General features: G+C 35.6%; 1 protein-coding gene across 12 annotated transcripts in view; it reads right to left on the bottom strand.

The window, feature by feature from the left end:
- The window catches only part of LOC106867420 (zinc finger CCCH domain-containing protein 10), a 639081-nt gene that overhangs the window by 407080 nt on the left and 218105 nt on the right, over positions 1-13896 (bottom strand). For 5 of the 12 annotated variants that reach the window (XM_089356351.1, XM_089356349.1, XM_089356340.1 and 2 more), the window contains exon 3: positions 7046-7139. The exons of the other annotated variants lie outside the window; for them this stretch is intronic. The gene's annotated coding sequence lies outside the window, so the exon portion shown is untranslated. The remainder of the gene's footprint in view (positions 1-7045; positions 7140-13896) is intronic. 12 annotated transcript variants of the gene reach the window in all.

The following is a 13896-nucleotide window of genomic DNA, read 5'->3' as shown; positions in this document are numbered from 1 at the left end:
GTATAAGTGTGTGTATATTATGATCATGTGTATCCATTAAGTTTGTATGTTGCTCTGAGTAACCATTTGGTGTGTCTGTGTGTGAGTGTCTATAAGTCTATATTAGCTATTTGTATAAGAGTGCACAATTGGTGTGTATGTGTGAGAGAGCCAGAGAGAGAACATGCCTGCATAAATATGTAAGCTTACACGAAAACATAACTCAACATTTCATCATGTAAGAGTCATTAGAGCATTGGAAAGAATGCCTCACTGTATGTATTTCAACACACAGAGCTCTTAGATCAAATCACGCTAAGGTCAACTCTGCCCCACTTCAGTGTAGATGAAAAATAGAGTACTTCTCCAAGGTGGAAGATTGGTGAAACTGTTAGTGTAAGGCAAGATACCTCATGGTGTCTCTTCTGGTTCTTCGCCTTCTGAAAGCAACAACGATGATGACACTAACGCCAAGCTGTACCAATCTGAGTTCATGGCATTTCTTTAGATAAAAAATATTGGTAGACAGGTGAAACTTGCAAGTTCCCTATACTCCTTCAAAGCCCCAAGATGAAAACTCTGATTGAAAAAAACACCTTACGGAATAGCAGACGCCAACCAAAAAACCTTAAAAAACACCTGACAAGGGCAGAATTCAGATCAGAGACTAAACCAGAATTCATAGTAAAAGAATGTGGTGATAGGAGATGTGGAACGTGTAACAATACCAACAACTACAAATACATAGAAAGTGGTTTCCACATAAAGTTCAAGAACGGATCTATTTTTAAAATAAATGCAGATATGAACTGCAAAACACAAAATCTCATATACTACATCACCTGTCCAAACTGTAAAGAAAATTACATTGGCGAAACAAATAACTCACTTTGCCAACGTGCAAGAATTCACAGGCAACATATCCGACAAGAAGAACTAAGAATGATTCCATTGAGTAAACATCTGGAAATATGCGGAGACGGAAAGTTCAAAATCTTTCCCTTTTATAAATGTACACGGGACGATCCACAATACCGAAAGGCAATGAAACTGCGCTTCATAAAAACAATTTCACCGAAGTTAAATGTTTGAAAGAGAAAAAAGAAAGGCAAGAAATACGTTTTGTATGTACATATATGTATATTTGTGTGGGTATGATATGATATATACAGTTATTTTTACTAATTGATTTTTCAAATTTACAAATATTATACTAATATATACTCATGCAGAACTACACCTTACCAAATATAATTAAATAAATGAATGTATGACAGGAATATATTCTAAATACAACTCAACTAAAAAAATAAAGAAAAAACAGGAAGACATTTTTTGTTTTATTTATAGTTTCTATTTATTATTCTGTATTTTTTCTTCTCTCTTTTTCCTTCTCTTACCATCCCTAGAAACCCTCTCAAAACAATGAAGTAAATAGTAAACAAGTGTTTACCCTTATTTATTTATTTATTTTTTTATTTATTTGACACTCCTTAAAAAGACCATTTCAATACAATGGCCCTTCTCTCTCTCTCTTTTACCACATCCATCTCTCTATCTGTCTGTCTATCTATCTATCTGTCTATCTATCTGCTTATACATCTTCCATTGTCTCCAAAGCCTCACCCCCCAAAAAACAAAAAAAACAAAACAATGTTCTGTTATAAACAAAACCCCAAAAAACACTTGTTTTATATAAATAAGCAAGGTCTCTGTATTTTCACAGAATTATATTTGACAAGTTCGAAAGACGAACGAAAGCGCTAATATATGTATAAAATAGATGAAAGAAGTTATTCCAAAATTCTGAAGACTTTTTTTTCAACACATATATATATATATATATATATATATATATATATATATATATATATATATATATAAATATTATCATCATCGTTTAACATCCGCCTTCCATGTTGGCAAAGGAGATACACACACACACACAAGCAATATGTGGTCACTAACCTTTCCTGGAAGACATTAACAGTGAATGAGAATTGATTCAAACCACAATGACCTACCCACCCAATGCCAGTATGGAAACTGATCATAAAATGGAGATGATGATGATGATGACATTCATAAAGCTATATGTAACTAGATAAGTGTTGACACATGACGATCATGTTGTAAATGTATATGTATGTTCATACACATAAATTAAGCATATGCAATTAGCTCAGTTGTTTACCTTCCTGAATGTGTTTGCATTACATGGTTGTGTGTATGAATGATATAACTGCATATAAAGATTTAAGTTTATACGTGTATATGTAACTACACTCTCTGAGTGGTTGGCGTTAGGAAGGGCATCCAGCTGTAGAAACTCTGCCAAATCAGACTGGAGCCTGGTGTTGCCATCCGGTTTCACCAGTCCTCAGTCAAATCGTCCAACCCATGCTAGCATGGAAAGCGGACGTTAAACGATGATGATGATGTAAGTCGTCATCAAGATTACTACTGTTTTAATTTTAATCTGCTTTTCCATGCTTCTATGGGTCAGACAAAATTACATTGAGGCAGAGATTTCTATGGTCAAATGCTCTTCCTGATGCTATCCCACATCTGTTTCCATGCAAGTGTGTATATTTATGTGTGCATGCTTCAATAAAGCTATGTGGACACCTTTATGTATATGTCATGATGTGTGCCAATCATGGGTAAATGCATGTATGAAGTAGAATCTTCAGGTCAATCTCAGTGCATATAAACACGATCTTTATATACAAGCACACCAAATGAATGATTTTCATTGGCATTATAATCGCTGTGTTTTTCTTTTTTTCCCTGATATCAAATTTTTATCACAGCATGGTGCTGTATCTAGCTTAATAACTAATGTTATTTATTATTGCATCAGTATTTTAAATATGCATCACTCATTTCTGAAGATGACTGCTGAGCGTGGAACACAATGCTGAACATTCAATATTTTTTGAATATGAAAGATCCATTTGTGGTGTCAAATATCATATGATATAACAGTTCAGCGAGCATTTTATGTTATACTTCATGCATGAAGCTGACAATATTATTCTAAGGCCTCATCTGTTATAGATTATCTGCTTAGGCTGTCAGTTGTCAAATGAGAGATTTATTAACTCAATGTGCATTTCAAATTGGCAAAACTTCACTAGTTAACCTACAACAAATACTAACATACTGAAATGTAATATCTTCCCTACTGTTTCTTCTGATTCTACAAACAGATTTACCTTTCTAAAATAGAAAGTGGGGTACTCTTGCCCATCCATGCTTACCTAATTCAAGTGCATTTCACCCTTTCATCATCCTAACTGAGCTATGACTCCAAACTCTACTCTAAACTTTTTATTCAGACTTTTCCAAACCAAAACAACCACCACAAAGGTGTACCTACCTGTCTATGTTTTCTCAATGGCATCCACCTGATGAAGTTTATGTCGAGCATTATCCTGATCAACCATACTAGCTAGATAGCTAAAAGGCTATATATACTGTCTCTTCTCCTCATGCTATAACTTTATTAAGACAAGGCACAGGCATAGCCGTGTGGATATGGAATTCACTTTATAACCATATGGTAACTTGGGCAGAGGTCTTCCACTGTAGTTCCAGGTTACTGATACCTTATGAGTGAAATTGGTAGATAGAAACTGGATAGAACCCACCCCATCATGTGTGTGCATGTGTGTATGCAGCAACGTATGTCTGTGGGGTACATGAATGTTAACATTCTTCATCTTTACATGAAAGCATTGAGCAAAAGAGCAAAAAATGGTGGTGTCATTCACATTCTTTGTCAACATATCAGCCTCTAAACTTGCACTTTCAAAGCTAAGTGAAAGGTAGAGAGTCAGTGGCAAGAAAGCATCTGACAGAAAAAACAATGCCTCATTATAAGTATTCAAGTATTCCTCAAACCTCTGCTAGTATAGAAAAACAGACATAATACTAACAAAGGAAAAAAACAACACAACATTATTTTCTTTGGATTAGTACTTAAATATTTGAGGAAGAATTTTAACAATGACTTACTTCTACGATATATTTTCATCTAAATTTTATATATATTCAAAGAGGGCATGTACTTAAGAAAGAGCACATATAGACACTGTTTTGAAGATGCATTGTCAGGCGCCTTTAAAGAGTTGTGTATGATTCATAATATATGTGTTAGGTTCTGTAAACTAGTCACATGTAAAGACAAAATCATATATTCCACTGTTACATAAATGTCAAAATGTCTGAAATGAGTCGTAGTTAATAAGATTATCATTTTCCATGCTATTAACCTCATCTATAGAAGTGAAAAACATTGTTTAATAATATTTATATCTAAATGTTGTTTCGGAAAGTGGAATGCCTGAATGGCATCAGATGTCATCCTAATCACTTTTTCTTTCTCCTCCACTCTTTCCCCCACTAGATGTGTGTAGTCATGCAGATCCCTCTACAGGAGTATTCTCTGTCCCCACCCCATAGTAATCTGCTTGTACCCTAGCATGAAGTTAACCCCTCCACCCCCACCCAGGGCTCATAGTTTTGTGAACGACTTGGTGACCTGAACAGTGCAGGTGGCATGAAAAAAGCACCCACTCCACTAGAAAAGGCATCCAGCCATAAAAACCATGCCAGAGCAGACATTGGAGCTTGATGCAGTCCTTGGAAACATTAGATCCTGTCAAACTGTCCAAGCCATGACAGCATGGAACATGGATGTTAAATGATGATGATGATCTATACTATGTTTCAGTTAGTCTGATAGTGTCTTGACTGGATTTGAAACTAGAAAACTTTATTTCTAAATTAATGGTAATAATCATTCTTACCCATTAGGCCACTGATACTTTAGAAATAGGCATCAGCATGTCTGTGTAGTAAGGAGTTTGCTTCCAAACCACATAGTTTTGGGTTCAATCCCACTGCATGGAACATTGAATCTTCTACAAGCCTGGGCTGACCAAAGACTTGTGATAGATGTAAAATAAAGAAGTCTATCGTGTGTGTGTGTGTGTGTGTGAGTGGGTGCGTGTGCACGCATGTGTGTGTGTGTGTGAACCTCATCAGCTTGACCAGTGTTGGTTTGCATACATCCTCCTAATTTTAAGTTTGACAAAAGTGACAAAGAGAATAAGAGCCAAACTTCAAAATATAAGTACTTGGGTTGATTTATTTGACTAAAACCCTTCAACACGGTGCCCCACCATGGCTACAGCCAAATGGTCGAAACAGGTAAAAGTTGAAAGGTAAATAAAAGATAAGTCTGGTGCTATGTACAAATCCATGATTGTGACACACAATAATGATTGGTCATCAAACCAATTGAAATATAGTGCAGGTATAAATATTAAAGCATTTTCCATCTCTAAAGATGATCAATGGAATGAGAAATTACTTTCTTACATTTTTAATTATGAAAAGAAAGCTTCACATGAGATATATTTTAAATAATGACTAATGTCACAGACAACTAATGTAATGTTAAGTAGGTGATATACTTAATGATTTAAGTAAAATACTTTCCTTAACGAAGACATTTACCTTTTTGTTGGAGAAAGCAAACAACAAACAAAGGGAGGAAAAAAAGAAAACAGGAAAAGTAATGGCAACTGTCAAAGATTCTCAAAGGGGAGGTAATTTCAAAAACATTAAGTGTTGATTCAATCTGATAGAAAAGTGAATTTTGTAATGTTAAATTACTATTATTTGTAAGCTGTAATGCTGTTTAGTGGGTATTTATGTGGCTTTGGCTCTTGTAATTGCTATTAGCATACGAGGTATTTACTGAGAGTGAGCCACTCATTTCAAATTTAAATATCACAAATATCTGCTTCACAGAATTGCTTCACAAATCTCACGATGTTCCTATAGTCATACATGTGCTGGTGTAGACAGATACCTTATCTGTGGGTGGAATTCATAGAGGCATGGTTGTCTGCTTAAGAAGTTTTGCATCATAACCAAAAAGTTATGAGTCTGATCCCACTGTGTCAAGACCATGTGCAAGTTTCTTCTGATATAGCCACTGATTGACTGATTCCTCGTGAATGGAAGCTGGTATGCTGGAACATTTAAGAAGTCCGTCATGTGTGTGCATGTTGCATACATGTGTATTTGTATTAACAGTTTGACTCAGTATATACTTAGGTCAACATCAATACAAATATTTGACCCCCCACGACATCTGCTGAATGTTTTTTTTTTTTCCTATGTACACACACACACACATATGTATATGTACACATAGAAGAAGTAAGAAGGATTAATAAACCCAGGCAGATAGCAAAAAAACACACAGTGTTAAGTAAATGTGGTTAACTATATCAATCAATCAAATACCAATAAATGCAAGTAGAATTAACATCTAAGGTAATTCTTCATGTATGACAAGTAACTTCAAATATCTCTTCGAAGAATTTCAAGAAATTCAGAGTATAAAACAACAAGAATAAGAACAGAGAAAATCACATCTTTAATTGGTAATTATACTGTACATGTATGTACAAACACATACGCACAAATGATATCTTGTGCACTGCTTTACCAGGTTTTTGGGGGGGCGCACACACGTGAAAGAGAGAGTTGGAGTGCTTCTGTGTGTGTTTTCTGTCAAATATTGTAATATAGGGAAGCTTCTATCAAACTAAGTTTGTAACTAAAGCTCAATTTCCAGAAGACAGGTATCCCAAAGACTTTTGCAAATAATTTTGGAAAGAGTAACAATGTCACAGTTTTTAATCTACCCTATCAACTTTGAGTGACTAGTTTTAATCTCCATCCCTATCATTAGTTAATGCTTCTGCTCATTATATGTCAACATATTAAAGATTTGTCATAATGGGAAGTAGCATGACGGATGAATATTCTTACCTTGTGTTTTGTGTAAAGTAATAAATAACTTTTTTTAATATTTAGATATGTCACTAATCTAATCATGGACTCAAGTCTTATGTGTAAAAATAGTGGGAGGAAAAAAATCAAAATACACAAAATCATGATGAAAACAAGAATAAAATATCCTAAGAAAATGAAGATGAAATATAGAAATGAAAAGTAATGTTATGTTGATTAACTTTCTTACCATTGACAAAGAAAAAATGCTCAAAGCAGGAATTTGTTAAAAATAAAATGTATTGTGTATCCAGTTTATTTTTTCAAAGCTGATATAGACTTACCTGCAAAGAGAAAAACAAAGAAACATAATTTTTCTTCATAGACATTGGGGCAAAACAACAACAACAATTTTAAATTTTGACACAAAGCCAGAAATTTTACAGGTAGTTGGCAGCATTAGTTGATTATATTAACCCGGTAATTATTTTGTACTTTATTTTATCAAGCTCGAAATAATGACAGGTCAAGCTGACCACTGTGGGATCTGAACTCAGAATGAACAAAATCAGAATGCACACCAACACTAACAACACTACCAATCCACCAAATAATTTTTTCTACTGTAGCCACAAGGCCTGAAAGTGGCAAAAATCTCGAGAAGTACATAGAACAAACAGGGGCTGCAATAAGGGAGGAGCACTTGCAGAAAACAGCACTGCTTGGAACGGCTCAAATACTCCAGTAGGTGCTCGAAAAATAAGAGGTATTACCTTAGTTTACTGGTACAGAACAGCTGACACTTTAGTACATGTCCAGTGTTAGAAGCTGTGCAAAGGCAACAACAATAATAACAATAATAATAATCTTTTCTACTATAGGTACAAAGCCTGAAATTGTGAAGGAGGGGACTAATCAATTACAAAGGTAAAGCCAAGCTCAGCAGAATTTGAACTCAGAACATAATGATTGGAAAAACGCTGCTAAGCATACAAACACTCAGGAATCAGTGAAATAGACAAGGTGTAACACAAAAATTAAAGGATGGAATATTACAGACATATTGGATTGAGATATGTAACAGAGCTAAATGCAAAAACAAAAACATACAATACAAGCTAATAGGCACCAATAATACACAAGCAGTCCCCGTAATAATTTATAGTTATAATATTCTCAACTGATACTTAACGAACTAGAAAGACTAGACAGAATGCTGAACAGTGCTAATCGAAATGGCAAGACTAGACAGAAAGAAATTAAAAAAAAAAAAACAATAAAGATAATGACTAATGACTGCATTTAGACTACGTCATCCATAATCCGTGATAGAAAGATTGTGTTTATCAAGAATGGAGGAAAGTTAGAGGTTTTATGCAAATTGGAAGCTATTCACTGTAGGAATGTAAAAAAAAAAATCTATTAATGGTGTGGCTATGAGGTTGAGAAGCTTGCTTCCTAATCATGTGGTCTCTGGTTCAGTACCACTACATGGCACCTTGGAAAGTGTCTTCTAGTATAGCCTCAAGCCAATCAAAGCCTTTAAGAAATATTTGGTAGATGGAAACTGAAAGAAGCTTGTCATGTGTGTGTATTTGTGTGGTGCTTGTCCCTCATCACTGATCAACAACCAGTGTCAGTTTGTTTTCATCTCAGTAGCCAAGCAGTTCAGCAAAAGAGGTCAATAGAATAAGTATATAAGTATCAAGCTTAAAAAATAAGTACTGGCATCGATTTGTTTGACTAAAACCTTTCGACGAAGTGCTCCGGTATGGCCACAGACCAATGGCTGATGCAAGTAAAAGATAAAAGATAATGAATATTGGAATACCAATAACTAAAATAAAACAAAGCTGTAAAGCACAAACACATATAAATGAAAAAACAATTGTCCTCTATCTACATGGAAGACCAACAAATACAAAAGCCGAGTTGAAATGCAAGACAGTTAAGAGATGAAAGGAGAAACAACAACAGACATTGTGACAAGAGATTAAATCTTAGCTAAAAAGTTGGCTACAGAATGCCATGCTCATGAGATGGTAAGAAAGTTCCTACATGGCAAATACCGATCTCCACTTGGGTGAAATTGGAAGCACTGGCTGAGAAGAGTAAGACCCAAAACGAAACTGAATGGTTATTGATTCAGCATAGGTTTATAGCCTTCTCACCAGAAATCACCTAAAGAATGTAGAGAGGGAGAACACTTTTAATAGTGCATATTGAAACAAATCAAGGACAAGTAAATTACTGGTATTTTCTTGCCCACCACCCCACTCAACGCCCATTCATCTCCCACATAAAGATATGAACCAATGACAAACTTGTTGACAGATAGATTCAGAATCAGAACATAAAAGGAACATAACCTAAATACTTTGAGCTGGTGTCATTTTAGGCCTTTGGGTAAACTGTTGCACTAGGTCCAATAGCATTTATTCAATGGCAACAAGCCACAACATATATAGTTTAAAACTGAGACCTTAAACCCATGAAGGTCTTGGGCAACTGCCTAGTGTGTCCATGTCTTAAGACAGCACTAATGTTTTTACAATGACGATGATGAAGATGTTGATTTTTGAGAGAAGACAGTTTTTGTAGTGGAGGTAAACAATCAAGAGAGAGAACTTGAGCTGTTACTATCATTGTTGTTGTTAAGTGCTTGGGTTGGCTATATCTAAGCAGACATGATTACAAGCACTCCAGTTTTAACTACCGTTTTTGCTTATTTTTACTTTTTGTTTTTACATTTACTTGTTTCAATCATTGGATTGTGGCCAACCTGGGGCACCACCTTGAAGGGTTTATTTGAACAAATAGACCCTAGTACTTATTTTTAGTTTTATACTTCTATCAGTCACTTTTACTGAATTGCTAACTTATAGGGATATAATCATACCAACACTGGTTGTCAAGTGGTGGAGGGGACAACAAACACAAAGGCCCACACACTCATACACACATGAACATATATATATATATATATATAAACACACACATGCACGATGGGCTACCTACACAGTTTCTATCAACCAACTATCTAAACAAGGCATAGGTGGGCCCGGGACCATAATAGAAGATTGGCCAAGGTGCCACACACTGGAAGTGAACCTCAAACCACGTGGTCGCAAACTGAAGTTCTTAACCACACAGCCATGCCTACACCTGTTTAATTATTTACTATTCTTTTTTCTAGTATAGTGTATCTAGGAGAGCAGGGAATGTGATTTAAAGGAGATTTTGCCGTACACTTCTAAATGGGTTGGGAGAACACAAAGTGACTTCATACATTGTTTTCACATCAGCCTATTGAATCACAGGAGGGTGAAAAAAATATATTGGTCAATGAGAATAAAAATAACAAGTGTGTCAAAAAAATTGTTCCTTTTTAAATAAAGAGTACTAGTAGTAGTAGCAGTAGCAGTAGTAGCAGCAGTAGCAGCAGTAGTATTGGTGGTGGTGATGAAAAGTTTCCTGTAATAGATTTCCGATTTCTAAAGAAGCATTTAAAGGAATGACAAATATGATTTCAAGTATAGACATATGGGAATTAACAAAACAAAAAGAAACAAAACAAAGCATGAGCAGAAAACAAGTGCTGTGAAAATTTTCAGAAGAAAGAAATAAAACCAAAAAAAGCTTTAAAAACAAAAAAATAACTCAAATAAGATAGTAATATAAGAGAATTGAAAAAGAAAGAAAGAGGAAGGTGGGGAGACTGGAAAGTTAACATGGTAAAATCAGAATCAAGTAAAATAGAATAAAATAAAAATGGAAAAATGATGAAAAAAATGTGTGAAACTGAAATTCATGTGTGTATGATTTATTGAGATGAACCCATGTGTATGTGCGTGTGTGTGCATGTTTATGCATGTGCGAACAGTGTGATTATTTGTATTCACCATACACAAGTGTGATTATGTAAATTTTGCATATGCACACGCTAAAAGAATAAAGGAATTGTGTAACTATAGTTAGTCATAGATATACTAGTGTATTCATATACACAAGAGCATACACACACATATTACAGACATATATATATATATATATATATATATATATATATACGTATTTTTATGCATAAACCTCTGTGTGTGTGTGTGTGTGTGTGTCTATATATACATAAACACAGAGATTTATGCCTAAAAATATGTATGTATATATACAGTGAGAGATTTCTGTGTAATTATATATATATATATATATATATATATATATATATCTAAGATATATATATATAAATATAGATATGTATATATATATCGTTTCGTTTAACGTCTGCTTTCCATGCTATAGATATGTATATATATATATATATATATATATATATATATATATATATATATATATATATATAGAGAGAGAGAGAGAGAGAGAGAGAGAGAGAGAGAGAGAGAGAGAGAGAGAGAGAGAGAGAGAGAGAAAGAGAGAGAGATGTTTGTGCATAGAAATATAAAAATACATATATATGTATGTGTGTGTGTGTATATATATATATAAGTAAATAAAGCAATTAAGTGTATGAAGACAAGGAAAGTCTCTGGCCCATCAGGAATCGACGCAGAGATGCTCAAAATATCTGGCAGTGTCGGATATAGCCAAGTCAACTGTATTGTCAACCAGGTGATACATGAAGGAGTCATATCCAATGAGTGGTGTAGCAGCACCATAGTCAACTGTTACAAAGGTAAAGGTGATGCATTAGATATGAATAATTACAGAGCTATCAAGTTACTGAATCAGGTAATGAAAGTCATGAAGAAGGTCACAGCCCAACTAATTAGGAAGATAGTCAGTTTGGGAAATATCTCCCAATGGCATTAGGGAGATTATCAGTGAGAAAACACAACGGATGCTATATTTCTGGTAAGACAGCTACAGGAGAAATACCTAGCCAACAATAAATCTCTGTACCTGGCTTTTGACATGGAGAAAGCCTTTGACAGGGTTCCCAATCCCTTATCTGTACAGGGATCCTGTCAGTAGCATGAGGGTTGGCAATAAGTACAGTGAAGAATTCCGGGTAGGAGTAGGGGTCCACTAAGGATCAGTCCTCAGCCCTCTCTTATTCATCATAGTCCTCCAAGCAATAACAGAGCAATTCAAGACAGGATGCCCCTGGGAGCTCCTCTATGCTGATCACCTTGCCCTAATAGCTGAGTCACTATCAGAACTAGAGAAGTTTCAGGTGTGGAAGCAATGTCTAGAATCGAAGGGCCTTAGAGTCAATCTAGCAAAAACCAAAGTCTTAATAAGTAGGAAGGCAGACAAACCACAAATCCCTTCAGGTAGATGGCCCTGCTTGACCTGTAGAAAAGGCGAAGGTAGAAACTCCATAAGATGTACTTGGTGTAAGCTATGGACACATAAGAGGTGCAGCAATATCAAAGGAAGGCTAACTGGGAAGATAGCGTTTTTGAGTGTTGAAAATGCTAGGGGCAGTAAACACTGAAAATGTGCAGAAAACAGTTTCCGTCATATTACAGGGTGAAAAACATGGGCCGTGGCTGCTGAGGACATTCGTAAGCTTGCAAGGAATGAAGCTAGTATGCTCCACTGGATGTGTAATGTCAGTGTACATATGTGACAGAGTGTAAGTGCCCTGAGAGAAGAGTTGGATATAAGAAGCATCAGATTTGGAGTGGAAGAAGTAGACCCAGGAAGATTGGGATGAGGTATCGAAGCACAACCTTCAAATGTTGGGCATCACCGAGGCAATGACAATTGACCAAGACCTTTGGAGATATGCTGTGCTTGAGAAAACCCTGCAAGCCAAGTGAGACCATAAGCATGGCCTATGCCAGTGCAGCATAACCAGCCCATTTAAGACTACTCTTCAATCATTGGGCAATAAACTACGCTTTTAAAGACCTGTTGAGGCAAGTGAAGTCGTTGTCATCGCCGCACGATTGGCACCTGTGCTGGTGGAACATAGAAAGCACCATTCGAGCGTGGTCAATGCCAGTGTCGCCTGACTGGTCTCGTGCCGGTGTCACGTAGAAAGCACCATTCAAGTGTGATTGCTGCCAGAGCCGCCTGACTGGCTCCTGTGCCAGTGCTACGTAAAAAGCACCATTCATGCATGGCCAATGCCAGTGCTGGCCGACTGCTCCTGTGCCGGTGGCACGTGAAAAGCTATCACTACACTCTTGGAGTGGTTCGCATTAGGAAGGGCATCCAGCTGTAGAAACATTACCAGATCGGATTGGAGCCTGGTACAGCCTTCTGGCTCGCTAGCCTTCAGTCAAATTGTCCAACCCAAGCCAGCATGGAAAGCGGACGTTAAACGACAATGATGATGATATATATATATATAATGCACATATATCAAAACACATATTTTGTATATACATTCGGATGTATGATGAGAAAAATATAAAAATAAATTGGGAATGATATAGTATAGTACATATGACACATCAACATGCTCAAAGTCATATACATACCTACTTAAACATAGATATATGTATATACACATATGCACATATACACATGCATATGTGTGTATGTGTACATATTATACAGACATATATGTGCATGTGTGTGTGTGTATATATATATATATATATATATATATATATATATATATACATACATTCATGTGTATACACACACACGTGTGTGTGTGTGTATATATATATATATATATATATACACCAAAGACTCACACACAAACAAAGTGTGGCATGCACATATACATTAACTTCCAGTAGTAATGGCTAAAATATGCTGACTTATTGTTTGTAAGTGTACAGCAATGCAACAGCTGCAGATTTTAACCTGACAGCATGCAAGGCTAGGAACATATCTGATTTCGCTTTTCTATTAAGATTGGGTTTTTTGTTAGAGATAGGGAGATCCCACCCTTCACCCCACTCCTCAATACTTTCTCATCGCTATTCAATTTCTCAATGCTTGATTTCTATTCCTTAAAAATTTATTACTTTCATTGGAAGACATATGGGAAGATTAAGAAACAATACATATAAAAATTGACAAATTAAAAACTAACTAGAACAAAAAGTTATAAAATTTCAGAAAGCAACACACATTTTTCAAAGAAAGTGGAAACTGTTTAATATGCACTGAAGCAGGAAT

Source organism: Octopus bimaculoides, chromosome 8 (genome assembly GCF_046866305.1).
Source record: "Octopus bimaculoides isolate indiv1 chromosome 8, ASM4686630v1, whole genome shotgun sequence".
NCBI lineage: Eukaryota > Metazoa > Mollusca > Cephalopoda > Octopoda > Octopodidae > Octopus > Octopus bimaculoides.
Note: the sequence above shows the minus strand (reverse complement) of the source record. Positions and strands in the feature narration are given on the sequence as shown.